The following is a 15,000-nucleotide window of genomic DNA, read 5'->3' as shown; positions in this document are numbered from 1 at the left end:
GTGTTGCTGGTGGTGGTGGTAGTAGTGGTTGTTGTTGTTGTTGTTGTGTTTTTGATATTCTGAGTCTTATTTCAAAATCTCTAAACATTAATTGTATATTGTGGATTGTTATTGTTGTTGTTGTTGTTGTTGTTGTTGTTATTGTTGTTGTTGTTGTTGTTGTTGTTGTTGTTGTTATTGTTGTTGTTGTTGTTGTTGTTGTTGTTGTTATTGTTGTTGTTGTTGTTGTTGGCTTTTAACTAATTTTGAGATTGATTACAACACTTCATAACACTTCACTTTGAGGCTTCCCAAGGTCCACCTTAAACACACATCGAGTATGACAGCCTTATAACCTTTCCTTTACCTTTTTTCTTGTTAATTCTCCTATGTTATTTTTTACTTATTAAATTACATGATCAGTGTAAATAAAGTTAACTTGTAATAATGTCCACGAGGTCATCACGAGGTTATCACGAGGTCATCACGAGGTTATCACGAGGTCATCACGAGGTCATCACTTATACTACAACTCTCGGTGTGGAGGCAGGGGTGGGGGGGGTGTAGGGAGAGAAGTGGGTAGATGGGTCATGAGAGTAGCCCAGGTGGGAATAGGGAGGAGAGAGAGAGAGGGTGGGGGGGTGGTTCCTCTAGTTGGAAGCAAGGAGCAGCGAAGTGGGTGGTGATAGAGCGGAGGGTGGGGTGACAAAGGCCTTCCTATGTGTTGGGTGGGGGTAGGAACGCCCCTTGAAGAAGGTGGTGGCAAGAGGTCTCCCTGGAGAAGGTGGGGGTAGCAGGGCCCCAGTAGAGGGTGGAAGCAGCAGGAGGACCCCAGTAGAGGGTGGAGGCAGCAGGAGGGCCCCAGTAGAGGGTGGAGGAGGCAAGAGGGCCCCCAGGGAGTATAGAGCAACAGGCTTGGAAAGTGAAGACCCAGAGCGCCAGGTCGCTCGCCCCGCGGAATCCCACACAACCAAATTGATTTCCAGAGTGGGACTTTTCCAAGGCACAAGTCGAGGATTAAAATATATTGGCTTCCTTTAATGAATAGGATCGGGTTATTGCCTCGAGGAGCTGCTGTTTAGTCGTGAAAATGAGATTACCTTCCCCTTTGTTGCAAGAGGAATCAAGTCCTATTATACTGCGACCCCCATATCGATCATACGCTGAGAGTAGGACAGGGAGGGTAGGGTCTGAGGGAAGGGAGGGTACAGAGGGGGTAGGGTCTGAGGGGAAGGGAGGGTACAGAGGGGGGTAGGGTCTGAGGGAAGGGAGGGTACAGAGGGAGGTGGTCTGAGGAGGTACAGGGGGTAGGGTCTGAGAAGGGAGGGTACAGGGGGATAAATGACGTAGGTATGTTAGGGAGGGAGAGAAGGAGGGAGAGAGAGTGAGGGGTTGTTGCTATTTGAGGAGACAGTGAGGAGGAGGAGGAGGAGAGCTACCCTTCCTCACAACACTCATACTCCTCCTCCTCATATTGCTGCTGTTCCCTCACTTCGTCTCTCCACCAATCAACTTGCTTTGTATTGTTGATTATTTTTTTATCATGTTCCTTCACATGATAAGATAACCAAACGTATTATTTTTGTGGTCCTTCCCTCCTTCCTTCCTTCCTTCCTTCCTTTTTAAGTAACTAAGATTTTCAAGTAACTCAGCTTTTCACGTAACTAAGCTGTTTAAGTAACTAAGCTTTTTAAAGAACTATAAGCTTTTTAAGGAACTAATAGGGGTTGAAGACAGGGAATGGGATTGATGTATTCTGGCATACGGGGTGAGGTATAATGTATTCTGGCACAGGGGGTGGGGTATAAGGTAGTCCAACACAGGGAATGGGGAGAGGAGGAGGGTCATCTATGATCGGATCAGGGTCAGACTAGCAGATACGGCACTCAGGTTGTTGTCAGCATTACCGCGGGCTGAGTGTGGTCGTATAGGGATATGGGTGGGAGGTGTGGTGTGGGTGGGGGTGTGGTGTGGTGTGGTGTGGTGTGGTGTGGTGGGGTGTGTGTGTGTGGAAGGAATTCACGACAAATATGACCAAGTTGTGCCGTCAGATACACTCACACACAGACAAACACGAGTGACAGGAACGAGTGGTTTATGATAGTTGAGGGGAATAAGTGGAAAGAGGTGTGAAATAGGTGACAATAAAGAGAGGTTGTAGTATGTGTGTGTATGTGTATGTGTATGTGTGTGTGTATGTGTGTGATCGTTTATTACTTCCATCTTTCATCCTTTCCTCCCCCTACTCCTCCTTCTCCTCCTCCTCTTCCTTCTTCTTCTACCCTTCTTCCACACACACACACACAAACACTTCACTTTTTCCACCTCATTTCATTATTACCTATGTCATTCTCACTCATTCTCCCACACTTACACTCACTCTCCCACACTCTCTCACTCTCCCACACTTACACTCACTCTCCCACACTCTCTCACTCTCTCACACACTCTCACTCTCCCACACTTAAACTCATTCTCCCACACTCTCTCACTCTCCCACACACTCTCACTCTCCCACACTTAAACTCACTCTCCTCCTCCCTCTCACTCTCCCACACTCTCTCACTCTCCACACCCACACTCACTCTCCCCACTCTCTCACTCTCCCACACTCTCTCACTCTCCCACACTTACTCCTCTCCACTCTCTCACTCCCTGCCTCTCCCACACCCCACACTCACTCTCCCACACTCTCTCCCACACTCTCTCACTCTCCCACACACTCTCACTCTCCCACACTTAAACTCACTCTCCTCCCTCCCTCTCACTCTCCCACACTCTCTCACTCTCCCACACACTCTCACCCAGTTATCTCAGCACTCTCCTCCCCCCTCTCACTCTCCCACGCTAAAAGCCAGGGTAGGTATTCAATAAGAAACATTAGCTCCTTCTTCCCATTTTTTACGCCCCGCTTCTCGTTTTCTATTGTTTTAATGCATTAACGCGAGGGAGGGAGCAGGCCCAGCACCTCCCCGCCCCTCTCCTGTCAGAGAGAGAGAGAGAGAGAGAGAGAGAGGCGTCAGGAGGGTCAGTGTTGGGTGGTGGGGAGGGGGTGTCCATCAGATAATCCCTGACCAATGAAAAACTCGGAATTGGAGTTCACTTGTGTCTGATTGGCTCTAGCGAGTGAGCTTTAGATCTGACTAATTACTTATATATATATTTCTCTAATACGTTGATTACACACACACACTTTCGAATGTTTATATATATTTTGCATGTATAAAACCGTATGTAAGTTTATCTCTATGACTACAGTATGTATAACTTAAATAAAACTTTTATATTTACCTGTAGATAAAATAACAACAACCACCACCACTACTACTGTGTGCTGAAGCTCTCGACGTAATTAAATTTTCACGGCAAGTGTCATGTTGTTGTTGTCGTGGCTGGTTGGTTTCCTCTTACTCGTCGTCGAAAATTCACTCAAAGTGTCGTTTTCAAGTCGTCTGGTAATGATTTTCAATACTTCTGCCAACTTGTGTTGTCACCAGTCGTTTGTAGTAGGTCTAGTAACTTAAAGAGTGCGGTAAAAAAATATGTGTGTGTAAAACTATCGTAAATTTGTAAACACTAGCAAGAAGATGGTGGTTACATAGGAAGAGTCTCTACCTTATTATTTAAAACATTTGGATACAGCGATACATGTACAAATTTTTACAACAGGTGTACAGTACAGTAAATACAGCAGATACAATCATCTCCATAATGAAATTGTATCATTATTTACTGTATTTTGACCTAATTTCTCAATGTAAATAAAGGTGGTGCCTCGAGCTAGATAAGAACAGTAAAAATTCAGGAATCATTTTATGTCTGGCAGCGTCACTCATGAGGGCAATAGTGCCGCCTCTGTCTCATAGATGGCGGTGATAGGGACCGCCCCCGCGTCTACTCCCCTCCCCTCCTATACTTGAACGTCTTGCCAGTCTGTTTATCTTTGCATCTGATACCACTATCGAAATTACCAATGCACGTGATGGATCGTTTCATGATTTGCCAAACCTTGATGTACTTGTTGAAATTAGTGCAATTATAGCTTGTTAGTTTGAGGTGATATGCAATTACCTCTATGTACAGTAAAGTAATAAACACTTCAAGGGGCTCTGTAAACACAAATATTAAGGTATTACGTAAACACAAACATCAAGGAACTCTGTAAACATAAACATTACGAGTGTTATTAAACATGTTTGTAAGTTACTGGAGGAAAAAGGAACAGCTGACACCTTTGTTGATATTTGTCACACCTGGAGGGGCTGTCACACACACACACACGCACACAATTTCACGGTGATTATTCGGAGGAGTGAAAATGCTGGCGAGAGAGAGAGAAAGTGAGAGAGAGAGAGAGAGAGAGAGAGAGAGAGAGAGAGATCACCATCAGAGGGACTATCTACACCTGCTACACAGTAATCAGTATTAATTGACTATAATTATGGAAAACAAAAATACAACAATATATTAACAGTAATTTATTCTCCCTATTTCACCTTTCATAAACAAACAACCATCAGAGAACAAGAAGAAATACACTTATATATTTTATCTTCATTCATTCATTCATTCATTCATTCATTCATTCATTCATTCATTCATTCATTCACAACACAGGTATTACTGGTCACTCTCACATACACTCATTCACGTTCACCGTTGCTTCCTGGCTGTCTCCTTATCCCCATTCTTTCTCTCCTACTCATTCACCATCACCTCACCATCACTTCACTATCACCTCACCATCACCTCACCATGACCTCACCATCACTTCACCATCACTTCACCATCACCTCACCATCACTTCACCATCACTTCACCATGACCTCATCATCACTTCACCATGACCTCATCATCACTTCCACCATGACCTCACCATGACCTCACCATCACCTCACCACCACCTCACCATCACCTCACCATCACCTTTACCCATCACCCTCACCAACACCTGCCACCATCACCCACCATCACCTCACCATCATCTCTACCATCACCTCACCATCACCCTCACCATCACCTCACCATCATCTCACCATCACCTCACACCATCACCCTCACCATCACCTCACCATTACCTCACCAACACCTCACCCAACACCTCACCAACACCTCACCAACACCACCAACACCTCACCAACACCTCACCATCACCTCACCCATCACCTCACCATCACCTCACCAACACCTCACCTAACACTTCACCAAACACATCACCACCAACACCTCACCAACACCTCACCAACACCTCACCATCACCTCACCACCTCACCATCAATTCACCATCATAACGTGAAGGGCTTTAATATCGCCATTTCCCCGCCCACCTTATCACCAATAGCGGCCACTATATATCAGCGCTCTCTCTCTCTCTCTCTCTCTCTCTCTCTCAAGTAGATCACCACATAGTATGTCATAACAACAAGTAAACAACAGGTCATAACAACAAGTAAACAACAGGACATAAACAACAGTAAACAACAGGTCATCACAACAAGTACACAACAGGTCATAAACAACAAGTAAACAACAGGTCATAACAACAAGTAAACAACAGGTCATAACAACAAGTAAACAACAGGACATAAACAACAGTAAACAACAGGTCATAAACAAGTAAACAACAGGTCATAACAACAAGTAAAACAAGTTATCTAAATTCAATTACCTTCTATTAATAGTCTGAAACTGTGTTATTCCCCTCGGCTGTGTGTCTGTCTGTCTGTCTGTCTGTCTGTCTCTGTCTGTCTGTCTGTTCGTCTACTAAGAAGAGCAAATACTTTCCACCTGCACTCACTCTCCCTACAAGCTCTTTTCTTTCTTTTCTTTTTTCTTTTTCTTTCTTTTCTTTTCTTTTTCTTTTTCTTTCTCTCTCTTTTCTTTTCTCTCTCCCCCCTCATGCCGTGTTGACAATGCAGGGCGATGCAGCGGTGGACAATTTTCTCAATGGGCCATAGTGCGTGTTGCAGCCCTCCCCCTTCTTCAGGAGAGAGAGAGAGGAAGGGATGATGAAGGGTGGGAAGGAAAGAAGGAAGGAAGGGAGATTGGGGAAGGAAGAACGTAATAAGGGTAGGGAAATCCAGTTATCTCACTCCCTCTTAGTCTCTCCTTCTTTGTCCTATCCTCCCTCCCACCTCCCTTCCTACCTCCTACACCTCCCACTCTCCCTTCTTCTTTCCTTCTACCCTCCCTCCTTCCTCCCTCCCTTCTTGCCTTCCTCCTACCTTCCCACCTATCTCTTTCCCTTCTTCCTACTCTCCCACCCTTCCTCCTTCCTCCTACCCTCCCTCCCTCCCTTCCATCTCTTTACGTGGTGAACCTTCAATACGTCCACTTAGGCCTCGGCTCGACTCTGCCCACCTAATACATACTGTTGACCTTGCCACCCCCCCTCTCTCTCTCTCTCTCTTTAAATCTCTCTCTCACACACATACACACACACACACACACACACACACACACACACACACACACACACACACACACATAAAGTTATTATAGTATTGGATTCATAGAGAGAACTTAAGTTAGTCTCTGCCAGGCCATCTTGTATAACCCTCACCAACCTACCAGTCTGTCTGTCTGCCTGTCTATCTATCTGTCTGTCTGTCTGTCTGTCTCACTTTTACTGTCTGTCTCTGTATGTCTGTATGTTTATCAGGTATGTCTCGTTCTATCTCTGTCTATCTGTCTGTCTGTCTCTTGCTTCTACTCTCTGTCTATGTCTGTCTGGGGATCTTTTATTCTCTGTGTATGTCTGTCTGTTTGTTTATCTCTTTATCTGTCTGTCTGTCTGTCTGTCTGTCTGTCTGTATCTCTCTCTCTCTCTCTTTGTATCTGTCTATCTGTGTGTGTGGTATGTCCCTCTCTCTCTCTCTCTCTCTCTCCTCTTCATCTCTCTGTTTCCCTCCTGCCCGCCTCTATTGGCGAGCTCCTTTCTCCCTCTCCTCTTGCTTCTCTATCTTCTATAACCTTCCTCCCCTCTCCTTCCTTCCCCCTTTCTCTCCCCTTCTCTGACCCCATTTCCCTTCCTCTCTCTCTCTCTTCCCTTTATATTTTCTCTCTCTTTTATTCTCTATATTTATCTCCTCTTTCCTACTCTCTTTCTCCTCTTTCACTTCTCTGTCACTTGTTTTTTATCTCTTTCTCTCTCTCTTCCATTTCTCTTTCTCTCTCAATTTAATCTCCATTCTCTCTTTTATCCCATTCTGTATCTCTCTCTCTATTTAAATCCACTTAAATCCACAAGAATCCACTTAAATCCACAAGAATCCACTTAAATGCACAAGAATCCACTTAAATCCACATAAATCCACTTAAATCCACATAAATCCACTTAAATCCACACAAATCCACTTAAATCCACAAGAATCCACTTAAATCCACAAGAATCCACTTAAATCCACACAAATCCACTTAAATCCACTTAAATCCACAAGAATCCACTTAATTTCCTATACCTAAAGCCTCATAAGATATAAGTATCTGTATAAATGGTCGAGTCTCAGTGCTAATTGGACGCCATCTTGTCTGTCAATATCGTCTCGTAGTTCAAATGGACGAATGACCTGTTGATTCTATGACCTGTTGATTCTATGACCTGTTGATTCTATGACCTGTTGATTCTATGACCTGTTGATGCTATGACCTGTTGATTCTATGACCTGTTGATGCTATGACCTGTTGATTCTGTGACCTGTTGATTCTATGACCTGTTGATTCTATGACCTGTTGATGCTATGACCTGTTGACTTCAAGACCTGTTGGCATCATGACCTGTTGATTGTTTGACCTGTTGGTTATATGACCTGTTGGCACTATGGCCTTCTAATTCCATGACCTGTTGACTCTATGACCTGTAACCTTGGCCACGATGACGTCACGAGAGGTACTTGTCCGAAATTATAATTAACTCTGGCAGTGGCGTTTGTCGCTCAATAAATCCGCATTATGAGAGAGAGAGAGAGAGAGAGAGAGAGAGAGAGAGAGGAGAGAAGAGAGAGGAGAGAGAGAGAGAGAGAGAGAGAGAGAGAAGAGAGAGAGGAGAGAGAGAGAGAGAGAGAGAGAGAGAGAGAGAGAAGAGGAGGGGAATGCATAGGAAGGGAAGTGAAAAGGAAGGAAAGGAGTGTTTAAGGCGGGAAGTGGGAGAGAGGAAGGGAGGGAGAGAGGGACTGAGAGAGGGAGGGAGGTAGAGAATATTGTTGGAGAGAGAGAGACAGAGAGAGAGAAGTGAATTGGTAGGAAGGTCGGTAGGTAAAGGGATGGAGAGGGAGGGAGTGAGGGAGGTGGGGGAGTGAGGGAGGTGGTGTGTGACGCGTGTGGCGATATGTGGGAGTAGGAGGGGGGGAGAGGGGAGGGAAGGTAAAGGGGGAGGGAAGGGGGGGGAGGGAAGGGGGATATAGTTATGCTCGTGTTGGTGACGATATTGACCAGCACCTACCCTCCCCCCTGTCTCTCTCTCTCTCCCTCCCCCTCCCCCCTGTTTCTTCCTCCTCCCCTGTCTCTCTCCCCCTCCTGCCAAACCATGTTTAAAGTGGCATGTTCTCAACCAATGTTTACTTCTCGAGAGTGAATCTTGTGTGTTTCCTTGAGTTACTGGAGCATGGTTAATGATGCTCCTACTGACTTCCTGGAGCATGTAGTGATGCTCCTAATGCTCCCACTGTACTTGAATTGCTAGAATGAGGAACAGTAATGCTCCCGCGGCTACTAATACATGCTCCACGTAATCAGCGCTAATCTGGCTAATTATCTCCCACAGTCAGGATATAGCGCTCGTCTCTGTCTGTCTGTTCGTTTGTGTGTGTTTGTATAGGCTTCACTCGTAAACACGGGCTATACTAATAATTTAGTGTACACGGAGTTAAACGTACATGAGTTCAGTGTATACGGATTCAGTGTATACGGCCTCGAGTAGGATACTTGTTATGAGAGCATCAAAGGAAGGTTGGACGTGTTAACTCGCTTAGCTGTTGTCTCTTATGCTAGTGAAGAGAGAGAGAGAGAGAGAGAGAGAGAGAGAGAGAGAGAGAGAGAGAGAGAGAGAGAGAATGATGGCTATTTTATTAACTAATTACTGAAGCTGTTACCTTTTTGTTTTTGTTATTCTCCTTGTTACTATTGTTTATGTTTTTGTTGTTCTTGAGCCTTTGTTTTGCTATTTTCTCTTATTATTGGTCCATTTTTTTTTATTCTCTCTCCTTATTGGTCTATGCATTCTATTTCTATCCTCTGATTGGTCCAGACTTTCGTATTCTCTCTTGTGATTGGTCAATGGTGTCGTATTCTCTAGTAAAATAATGCAGCAACATGACGAAGATGTGGGAACTATATAAGGAAGAAAATAAACAAAGAAAATATGGCAACAATGTACGGGAAACATGACAACACTGTACAGGAAACATGACAACACTGTACAGGAAACATGACAACACTGTACAGGAAACATGACAACACTGTACAGGAAACATGACAACACTGTACAGGAAACATGACATCACTGTACGGGAAACATGACAACAATGTACAGGAAACATGACAACACTGTACAGGAAACATGACAACACTGTACAGGAAACATGACAACACTGTACAGGAAACATGACAACACTGTACAGGAAACATGACAACAATGTACAGGAAACATGACAACACTGTACGGGAAACATGACAACACTGTGCCGGAAACATGACAACACTGTACAGGAAACATGACAACAATGTACAGGAAACATGACAACAATGTACAGGAAACATGACAACACTGTACGGGGAAACATGACAACACTGTACGAAACATGACAACACTGTACAGGAAACATGACAACACTGTACGGGGAAACATGACAACACTGTACGGAAACATGACAACACCACAGGAAACATGACAACACTGTACGGGAAACATGACAACACTGTACGGGAAACATGACAACAATGTACAGGAAACATGACAACATGTACAGGAAACATGACAACAATGTACGGGAAACATGACAACACTGTACGGGAAACATGACAACAATGTACAGGAAATGATACACAATGTACAGGAAACATGACAACAATGTACAGGAAACATGACAATACTGTACGGGAAACATGACAACACTGTACGGGGAAACATGACAACACTGTACAGGAAACATGACAACACTGTACAGGAAACATGACAACAATGTACAGGAAACATGACAACACTGTACAGGAAACATGACAACACTGTACAGGAAACATGACAACACTGTACAGGAAACATGACAACAATGTACAGGAAACATGACAACACTGTACAGGAAACATGACAACACTGTACAGGAAACATGACAACAATGTACAGGAAACATGACAACACTGTACGGGAAACATGACAACAATGTACGGGAAACATGACAACACTGTACAGGAAACATGACAACACTGTACGGGAAACATGACAACAATGTACAGGAAACATGACAACACTGTACAGGAAACATGACAACACTGTATGATAAATGTGGCAACGCTGGGTTTATTTATAATCCCATAACCTTATTAATTATAACTTGGTTACGTCCACACAAACACGACCATGCCTAGTGTGTCGTAATAAACTCACACATAATAATACACATTCTCTTTTATGATGAATTATTAACCACAAAATAAATTAAAATAAATAAATGTGTAACTTAACATATGTGGTTATGATAGATAGCGAAATGTTATAAAATACTGATAATATATATTAATATCTAATGAAGAAAGGATTCGATATACGTTGTGTGAAAAAAATACTTCAGATAAGACTGGAAATATATAGTAAAACCTTTATTTAACGAACTATATGGAGAGGAAAGTCCGTTATATCGAGGGTATATTAGATGTGAACCCCCCCCCCTCAATCTAATGAACCTCCAACATCTCCAACACTTCCAACTACTTCGTCATCTCCAACAACTCCAACACCTCCCGCACCTCCAACACAACACGTCAAACTACTCCAACTACTCCCTCATCTCCAACACCTCCAACTACTCCGTCATCTCCAACAACTCCAACACCTCCCACATCTCCAACACAACACGTCAAACTACTCCAACTACTCCCTCATCTCCAACACCTCCAACTACTCCCCCATCTCCAACACCTCCAATACCTCCCACATCTCCAACACAACACGTCAAACTACTCCAACTACTCCCTCATCTCCAACACCTCCAACTACTCCCTCATCTCCAACACCTCCAACACCTCCCTCATCTCCAACATCTCACACCTCCTCATCTCCAACACCTCCAACACCTCCTCATCCAACATCTCTCACACCACATTTTTGCATATTGTGGAGGTGGCAAAGGACCCGGACAGCTAGCTAGTGAAGGTCTTTACGTAATATAACATTGTACTCCCCGGACACCCCCGACATCCCCCGACCACACCCCGGACACACCCCCCCGGACACCCCCCTGACACACACCCCCTGACACCCCCGACACACCCCGGACACACACCCCCGACACGGACACACCCCTGGAATGATTTCAGTGGGAGAATAATGGGTCTTTTCTGATGGCTTTTGTTCATATTACTCAAAAGGGAGAGAGAGAGAGAGAGAGAGAGAGAGAGAGAGAGAGAGAGTGAGAGAAAGGAGATACAGTGTGTGTGTGTGTGTGAGAGAGAGAGAGAGAGAGAGAGAGAGAGAGAGAGAGAGGGAAGTAGAGGTGGGAGGTGTAGGTCGCACAGGGGAGGCAAAGTGAAGCGAGTAAGTAATGAAGAATTTGGGCCAAATGTCAAGGGAATGAGGAGGAGGAGGAGGAGGTGAAAAAAATGGGAGGGAGGAAGGAGGGAGAGAGGGGAGGAGGAAGGAGGAGGAAAAATATGTATAGGAAGACGAGGAAAAAAGGGAGGTAGGAGGAATAAGAGGAAGGAGGAGAACGAGGAGGAATAAAAATGAGAAGGAAAAAGGTGAGGAAGAAGAAGTAGAATGAGGAAGAGGCGATGACAAATCTTTATACACATACATATAACCCCCTTCCTCACACACACACACACACACACACACACACACACACACACACACACACACACACACACACACACACACACACACACACACACACACACACACACACACACACACACACACACACACACACACACACACACACACACACACACACACACACACACACACACACACACACACACACACACACACACACACACACACACACACACACACACACACACACACACACACCACACACACAACACACACACACACACACACACACACACACACACACACACACACACACACACACACACACACACACACACACACACACACACACACACACACACACATACACACACACCCTACACACACATAAACACTACTCTGATATAGCACAGTACCCTCCCATAGTAAGTCATTGCTCGAGTAAGTGAAACGTGGGTTGCTTTGACCGTAGACTTTTCCACATTCACCGTCGCCACCACTATGCTCCGTTGATTACCTTACTTTACCTGTTCGGAGACTATACACCTGTACGCCTTTATGTTAATTTTTATCAATACTATCTCAATGTCATCTAGTTCTTTAAATTCATTCCTTATCTGACTCATTAACTGACTTGCTGACGGAGAAATCCAGACGACTATAATAATTACTTAACCCGAAAAAAAATGGTTTATTTTTTTACAACGTTACCATAAAACGTAGTATAATTTTAATAATTGTTTATAATTATATAAAACTTGCATATTAATCCCAATTATATTTTATTATTAGACTATATTAAAGATTATAATCCTGAGCAAAGTGGCGTAGTAATTTGGCAGGTCTTAAAATTACCAAGTGATAAAAGAGTATTGTCCTCGCTAAGTTTGTATCTCGCTAATTAGGCAGTAAAAGGAGACCTTGTGAGACTTTTATAACCGTAGGTGACGTTGGCTTGTCAACTGGGCCCCAGGCTTAATAGGCCCCACCCCAACCTAACCTAACCATATGAGAATTTGGTTCCCCATATTCGTGACAGTTGTTGCTAGTTCGTCCTGCAGTGATAAGGGTTGTCAGTGTTGAAGATTAGGTTAGGTTAAGTCTGAACCTCGTCAGCACGGAGGCACAATCGACCTATAATCAAATTAGGTCAGGCTTTTAGGTCAACATACGTCTCTTGATTGTGTATTAGGGACGAGGGTAGTAGAGAGAGAGAGAGAGAGAGAGAGAGAGAGAGAGAGAGAGAGAGAGAGAGAGAGAGAGAGAGAGAGAAGAGTCAGAGAGAGGAGAGAGTCAGAGAGAGAGAGAGAGAGAGAGAGAGAGATCTTTGTGTACGAGAGCCGTCTTCAGTGTATCCGGACTGGCAGCCGCTAATGCCAATGCCGATATGTCAGTAGGAGGAGCAGGAAGAGCTTGGAGGAAGGATGGGGAATAAGGAGGAGGAGGAGGAGTAGGAGAAGGAGAAAGATAAGGAGGAAGTGAAGGAAGAACTGGAGGAGGAAGAGGAAGAGAGTAAATAGTATGAGGAGGAGGAAGAGGATGAGGAGGGGTGACAGAAGAAGAAGTAGAAGGAGTTGGAGACTGATTACGAAGAGGAGGAGGAAGAAGAGAAGAGCTATAAAATAAAGAAGGAAGAGCAAGAATGAGAGAGAATAGGAAAAAGGAAGAAAAAGCCAAAGGTGAGGAGAAGGACGTGAGAGTGATCTTGGAGGAGGGAAGGGGGGAGGAAGGGGAGTGGGGAGGAGGAGGAGGAGGAGGAGGGGGGATTTGAAGGAACAGATGTAAGAGATAGGAGAGTGTGGGAGACGTGAGAGAGTGGAAAAGAAAATGGAAGAATACAAGGTGGACTTTCTCTGTCTGTTTCACTCTCTCTCTCTCTCTCTCTCCCTCTCTCTCTCTCTCTCTCTCTCTCTCTCTCTCTCTCTTGACATTTTTTTGAAAGATTTTAATGAAACTTGGTAAGCGGCTTTATGTTATTAATATCTAAGAACAGTACAAAATTTAGCTTATTTAGTTGTTTTTATGCGGAGTTATGAGCAATTTGTTAGATAGCAATTTAGACTAGGGGCCCAATACCACGCTTAGTGATTGTCATTTGTTTTTATCAGTGTTAGAAGAATAATTGAGACGTTGTTTACCTTATTGTGTTGTTGTTTTTAATAGGTTTAGATCTATTAGACTTAGGACCTATTACGACTGGGCCCTATGTCCTATAATTTGGATAGGTTTGGTTAGATTGGGGCCTATTGAGACTGGGGTCTATTGGGACTGGGGTCTATTGGGACTGGGGTCTATTCGGCCAATCACCTACATAAAAAAAATGGTTAACACGATAAATAAAACAGTAAACGAAATCAATATCAAATTCTTTTTTACAATAATTTACAGTAAAAATCTTGTAACATAAAAAAAAATACATAAACTAATAAATAATAATAAATAATAAATAATAAAACCCTAATAAACCATAAAAAAAAAATAATCACGAAAATATATGACACGAGAATGAAAAAATCTAGTAATTCCATTTTAAGTCAATGATGTACCACCCGCCAGCTCCGTTCCCTCGCCACTTGGGTTCGATCAAGCGAGTTTTACTGAAAGAGCCGCGTCACGACCCTGTCCACTCCACAGGGAAATTGTGTATATTCGTCATCTTGTTCCAGGGGAGTAAATATTGATGCCTGGTGACCCTGGTGACCCCCCCCCCCCTACAACCCTCCTGAGCCTTTTGACCTCCTAACTAACCCCTACTCCCTGTCCCCTCATCTTCTCACCCCCTCATCTTCATTCCTCACACCTCCACCCCCCCCCTTCATTATCTTTTATATCGTAAAATTAATCACCTTAATTATTTTGTCCCCACGAGTAAAAAAATATTCTTAGAGACTTATATGGTTAATTACGTCAAATGTTATATACTTTTTTATCATAAAGTTTTTGTAAAATGAAACTTTGAAAATAAAAAAAATATATAATGAAGGATAATGGAGGAATATTGATGAAGTTAAGTGGCAAGTAAATCAGTTTTCACT

The 15,000-nt window shown here is 43.7% G+C and overlaps 1 protein-coding gene across 1 annotated transcript in view; it reads left to right on the top strand.

Annotated features, from left to right (window-relative positions):
• The window catches only part of LOC121861722 (synaptic vesicular amine transporter-like), a 53,977-nt gene that overhangs the window by 214 nt on the left and 38,763 nt on the right, over positions 1 to 15,000 (top strand).

Source organism: Homarus americanus, unplaced genomic scaffold, assembly GCF_018991925.1.
Source record: "Homarus americanus isolate GMGI-L3 unplaced genomic scaffold, GMGI_Hamer_2.0 scaffold43243, whole genome shotgun sequence".
NCBI lineage: Eukaryota > Metazoa > Arthropoda > Malacostraca > Decapoda > Nephropidae > Homarus > Homarus americanus.
Note: the sequence above shows the minus strand (reverse complement) of the source record. Positions and strands in the feature narration are given on the sequence as shown.